Source organism: Ruditapes philippinarum, unplaced genomic scaffold (assembly GCF_026571515.1).
Source record: "Ruditapes philippinarum isolate M1 unplaced genomic scaffold, ASM2657151v2 ctg17870_1_1_1_1, whole genome shotgun sequence".
In the NCBI taxonomy this organism is placed as follows: domain Eukaryota; kingdom Metazoa; phylum Mollusca; class Bivalvia; order Venerida; family Veneridae; genus Ruditapes; species Ruditapes philippinarum.
Window position 1 is genome coordinate 1 of NW_026867051.1, and position 6662 is coordinate 6662.

At 29.3% G+C, this 6662-nt stretch overlaps 1 non-coding gene across 1 annotated transcript; it reads left to right on the forward strand.

Annotated features, from left to right (window-relative positions):
- Positions 1–3070: 3070 nt before the first annotated feature.
- Trnaa-ugc (transfer RNA alanine (anticodon UGC)) lies at positions 3071–3142 on the forward strand. The gene has a single exon. It is a non-coding gene; the product is annotated as a tRNA-Ala (tRNA).
- Positions 3143–6662: the final 3520 nt, after the last annotated feature.

The window sequence follows — 6662 nt, forward strand, 5'->3', positions numbered from 1 at the left end:
CAAAGAAAATTTCCCCAAATGTACCCAAAAATTTTAAAGGGTAAATCAAATTTAAAGGGTTTAAAAAACCTAAAACATAAATTTTAATTTCTACAGCAAATGAGGGGGGCCTTGATAAAAGAAATATAAAGCACAAAAATGAAAGGAAAAATACTTGAAATAAAAATTTAAAATTTTGATTTTTTTGATTTTCCCCCGGTCTGGGGTTTAAGGGGTGAAAAGTGTTTTAAACGCTTTTTTTTTGGGTCATTTTTTAAAAATTTGGAAAAAATTTTCTTGAAAAACGAAATGCGCAAATGATCTGAAAATTTTTTTCAAAAAATTTAAATGGTCAAAAAATACATCAAGTTACATTTAAAGAAAATAAAATTTTGGGCTCACATGTCAAAAAACTCAAAATGGAGTTTTCCCTTTTTTTCCCCTTTTCTGACAAAAAAATTTCTTTCTCCATATATTTAAAACATTTTTTTTTTAAAATACATTATATTTTTAACTTTTAGCAAGTTTTTACAAAAAAATTTTTTAAATAAATTTTTCCTTTTCTTTGGGTAGACTTAACCCGCATTCAATTTAATTTCATACAAAAAAAATTAGTTTTGTTTTAACTTACACATGTAAAGACAAAGATGAGTTTTTTTCCCTTTAGAAAACTAAAAAGTCCCCTTATTAATATGTTAAATAATTTCTATGGCATGGGGTTTTAATTCCTAGAATAGTTATATAAGTTGGCCCTTTAAAAATCAAACTGAAATGGGGTCTTTTTGTTTTATAAATGCAGTTATTTCTATTAATTCCCCTTATTAGTAACAGAATTGCCTATGGGTTTTTAAACTGATTTGATGTCCCAAAATTTGGGTTTGGGGGCCCCGGGCAAAGAAAAAAATTATCAGCCCACTGAAAAATAGTAAATGAAAAAACGAAACAATGACGTAAATTTTGCGTTCATCAAATCAGCAAGCTGTAGATTGAAAGCTTGCAACATATTCTTTGTTTTTTATTGACAACACATTGGGGAATTTTCTATGAAAATTTCCTTCCAACAGTACTTTTCAGGTGTTTGATTTTAAGCTTGAGTTTTTAGCGTTAATATTTAATGCTAATAAAACCTCGTCAAAATTCAAAGGATAAGAAATTGTCCATTACAAATCATTTTTTTTTTCAGAGAATCAAATCAGTGAAAAGTAAACATTTATTTCATTTTTTACATCTAGATTTATATGCAAAATAGAGATTTTTTTTGCAACTTGGCGTTTGCAGCACAATGGAAGGGAGTGAGTTTAACTTATCTGTATGGAATGTCTTTTATATTTTACCTTGTAACTATAAATCAGTGTATTATCTTTAAGTTAGTAATATTTATTCAACTAATATTAATTTCAAATTAAGTAGAATAGTTTTGACACTGTGAATTCAGATCTTTGCAAGTGAAATTTTGCCAACATCCATCGTCACAAACAAATTCAACTTCTGTTTATTTTGACCGTAAAAAAAGAATACCAGTATTTACAAAATATATCACTACATATATATATTAATATATTATATAATTATCTTTATTATACGTAGTCCTCATAATTTATCGTTATATGTGTATCTATGGGTTTTAAATATGTATATAATATATACAATATTTTAAAACATAGATACAATATAAAACGAGAACCGATGAATAACCATATAAGACACACCATGTCTTTTTTTATTTAGATAACAAAATTGGGCGAGTCTGTTTATACCAACATGCTTTATGTGCGTGGACGCATTTAACATCGTAATGAAATAACTGTAAAAACTGAAAGACTAGAGTTGAGAACAAAATGTTAAAGGACAATATTTAATTGTCTACAACATTGACATAATATACGCATTAAAATATTTTAAGGAAGCTAAATGGATCGTGCGATCCACAATTTAGCCGTGAAATACACACTAAAATTTAAGACCTGTTGTGTTTGTACATGCAAAGTCATAACAGATCGTTTTAAAGCATATTTTTCCTTGATTATATCTCACGTTAATTATGGTGACACAAAAGGAAAATAACAAAGAAAAAACGTAACTTGTTTAAAAAAGGAAAATAAAACCCATCTTTTTTTACAAAGAGAACACCCTGGCTATATGGTTTTGTTTTTTCTAAAAGCAAATAATTTTGAACTATTTAAAACAGTGTAACACGTTGAGACTCGTGCTAACTTCTCTTACATTCAATATATGTTTACTTGATGTTATTTTCATAACTTACAGATAAGACAATAATAGTACAATTAGCTTAAATATCCCTAAATCCATTAGTTATAGCACATTAGCTATATTTTATATATAAGTTCTGGGGATCCTTTTCCAAAAAACCGGGACCGGGGTAAAACCCATAATGCCAGGTTAAGCCCTGATTGGGAAATGAAAAAATGATCAAAAAATCCCAAATTTAAATTTAAAATTTTGCAAAACTGCATTCTTTTCTCTGGAGAAAATTTAAAAATGTAACAAGTTTCTAAAAATTTGTTTAAAAAAAAAGTATAACTTTTACATTAAATTTTATGTTTTTTCCTTTTAATTTAAATTATTAATTTAAAAAGGGTTAAAACTGTTATAAAAATTATGTTAAAAAATTTAAACCTTTTATATATTTTGTGTTTTTCATTTTTAAAATTGCGAGTTTAAAGTTTTCGGAATACTAAAAAGAATTTAACCCATTTTCTGTAAATTTTTACGGCGGGCCCCGATAAATAAGAAATTTTTAAATAAAGATTTTAAACTTATATTTTAACTTAATAAAAAAAAATTAAACCCCAACCCTTTTTACAAAGTTTGCATAGTCGGTTAAAAATGTTAAGTCCCAAATTTAAAAATTTTACCTGCCAATTAAAAACTATTTCTTATAAAAAATTTAAAACAAAACTGTTTTAAAAATTCCCCTTTAACCCGTTTTTTTTTAAAAAAACAAAAAAGGACTAAAAAAGGGAAATGAATACAATTTTTCTTTTCTTTTTATTTTGAAAGTTTCAAAAAACTTTATCCCTTATCTAATAAAATATCTTTTTTATCATCGTTATCTAACAGTATAAAAATTGGGGATGTGGCTCAGTGGTAGAGCGTTCGCTTTGCATGTGAAAGGCCCCAGGACCGATTCCCGGCATCTCCATATTTTTATCAAAAACGTTCATTTATGCAATAATTCGCGTTCAATTTACGTTTACATTTTAACCGTTGGAAAGAAATCATTATAATAATAATAATGTAGAAACGGCATCACTCTATCTTTAAATTAATTCAACTTGTATCATTTTGCGAGTGCTGGATGTAGATGCATTTAATTGTGTGGTAAATTGTCTGAACTCAAAATATACATCAATTCATTCCTTTTTGTTCAATATACTGCAGTGTGGACGCCCTGTTACGTCGCATAAAGTCTTCAACAAATATATAGCTCTCCGAAGAGCTTTGTCTGTCCATACCTTACTACTATTGCGCGTGATATAGCTCCCAACAAAGGGGGAGTTGTATACGCCAAGATGCCCCCATTTTCACAAATAAAGCTCTCCCTATATAATAATGTCAATTATAAAGTATAACAATAATCTATCTAAGAACATCATCATCATGTTCATTATAATAATCATCCTGATCATCAACACATCATCATCAGTACACCAGCATAACTACTTAATACTAATAATCATTATCACCGTCTGTAATCGTCTATATTGGATTGACATTGTGCGATATTGTGATTTCTGTTGAATTGATTATCATGCAGCAAATAATTGTCCATTTTGATATAAATTTATAAAATTATTATAGTTGAGTTTTAAAATGGTATGTAGTTTGTAATGAACTTCAAAATTTATGTTTTTGAGTACCTAAAAATCGCTGTTCCCAGAAGTCCTGCAATTTACAGATTAAGCGACGAAAAAAAAAAACCAAGGAAGGTGATGAAATACGTACATGTGTTTTTTAAAGTAATGATGATTCAACAAATGTGTAAACACTGTTAATACCTGTTAATAATTTGGTTTTAACAATTTAAAGGATTGAAAAAAACAAACAATTTAAGTTTTTGACTCTTTTTGAAATGTATAAAAATGTTTGAAAATATTTGTCACATTATTTCGCGACATGCATTATCACGACAGTCAATTGCTTAAAGTTTCGAAATATTCGCCTTTTTATCTTATTTTGTAAAAAGAAATGTTTTTTGTTGTTGTTGTTGTTGTTTGTTTGTTTGTGTTTTTGCAGGTGATGTCAAATACTTGTTGCTAGATAGCTTCAACAGGCTAGCCTGATGATCATACCTGAACAGAACAGAACAGAACATATCTTTTATTTTCACCCAAGCATTTTTCAATACAATATGGGGGCATAACACAATTTTTATATAACAGAGAATGCATAGTTCCGGTACGAACAAAAGAAGTATATAATCACTTAACACAGTACATTGCCAATGAGGAAAAAAAAACACACACATACAAAAAAAACTTTACTAAATTAGAAAAAAAAATACAAACTATGGAATGATATATCGAGCAGGGGTTTGTTAACATTTAATCGATATACACCATTAATTTATTATTCTACGTGTAACTACATTTGAAGAAAAAAATAAAATAAAATAAGGAGGTTGTCTATTGTAATAATTTGAACAGGTATAAAACACAATACGCACCTGTATGTATGTATAGCACGACATTAGGTAAAAAAACATTAGCACAAAAATTAGTAATCTGCACGTGAAAGTCGTGCATAACAGTTATCTACAACTGAAAGGAATTTCATTCAATAGATTTATAATGTATTACTACGTGCATTGGGGAAATTCGAGATAGGAATCAATGGACTATGTTGGATAAGATTTTTGTCAGTAAAATGTGAGTAATGGCAATTTATAAATTTACATATAGATAATATGTACTTATATTCCTAACAATAACAGACATCTGTTTTATGAAAAAAAATAACTTCATTTGTGAATAGAAAATTATATATACAAAGAAAGTGTTGAGAAAAAAATATTAAACATGCAATTTTAAAGGAAACAAACAGTTTAACAAGTGAGAAATATTAGATGAAATCTTGAATTACTGATGGAGGCATTAGGATTATTGGAAAGTTTTTTGTAATAGAATTAATGAATTTCACGAGGCTCCTTAAAACATGTATGTTATTTGACCCTAATAGTGATTTCAGCGAAAGTTCGCGTTCGTTTTATTAAATTTGCGTTTTGGAAAAAATGCTCTCTTTGTCTCCCGAAAAAAAAACTACAATGTAACAAGTAATGCTGCTCGGTGCCAGTTTGATTGTCGCTACACAATGTGCAAAGTCTTTCATTATAAGGAGTTCCATCGTATCTCCCAACTTCTACTGGAAGTTTATGATTTGATGTTCTAAATTTGAAATAAAGAAATATAATCCGATTGCTCTAAAATTTTAAAATATTCTTCATACTTATGATCTTCTTTAAAACTTTTTATAATTTAACCCTTTATTTGACTGTTGAAGCTGCGCGTACCAAGACTGTTTATATTGATCTATTAGTATTTGTTTGATAAGTTTATGTATATGCAAGTGATTTATTTGGGTCTGGTTTTGCCAAAGATCAGGGCGGCCAACGGAATTAAGAATGTCTCGTATCTTAGAGGTCCATTTAAACTCGTGATTAGGGAAACTGGTCATGTATTTGTAAAGTTGAAACGATATTTTGTTTTCTTTCCCCTTAATGAGACGATTCCAAAATGAGATCATCCTTGTTTTAATTATGATAGATATTGGATACCTTCCAAGTTCGCCCATTAGCATGTATAGGGGGGGGTCGATTTACGAGATTTGGTTATTTTACGTAGAAATTCATTATGAACTTTTTCTAATATATCTAAATTTTCAAATCCAAATATTTCCGATCCATATGTCAGAATAGGTAAAACAGTGTGGTCAAATAGTTTAATAATAAGATATAGCGGTAAGTCTGAGTTATTTGATTTAGTAAATAGTAAATACATTGCCTTAGTTGCTTGTTGGACTACGTGCTTTCTAGCTTTAAGGAAGGAACCATTGCTAGAGAATGTCACACCTAAGTAATGGTAAGAGTCGGATATCTCAATATTTTCATCTCCTAGGTTAAATCTAAAATTCCCAGTTTGTCGAACACCAAAAATTACTATTTTTGTTTTGTTTATGTTCACCTTTAAATGCCAATTTTTACAGTAATCATTAAAATTGTTCAAGCAAATTTGGAGGTTTTCCGTTTATATTTTTGGCTTCTATGTTTTGAAAGAAATTCATAACCATTTAATTCTACAATATCAGTACTATCAAGATGTGTCTCTGAAATACAGAAAATATCATACATGTTAATCATATCACAAAAGTCAGGGTAATTTAAACGTTTTTTCAGCCCATTTACATTTAGACAACCGAATTTAATACAATTTGTCAGTCTATCTTTTTTATTACTAATACCCCTGCAATTTTAATGAGTTTGTTTAGCAGACGAACGGGGTGGCTGTGACGCACTAGGTGGCATATCCCAAGGCCGATTTATGATAGGCTCAGATCTGGAATCCTCGGAAACTGTACGTCCTTTCTCGAAACGGTTTCGCTCTGGGGCATGGTTGCGTGGTCCACGATGTCTTGGGGATCGCGACTGTACTCGTCTTGGCGGACGA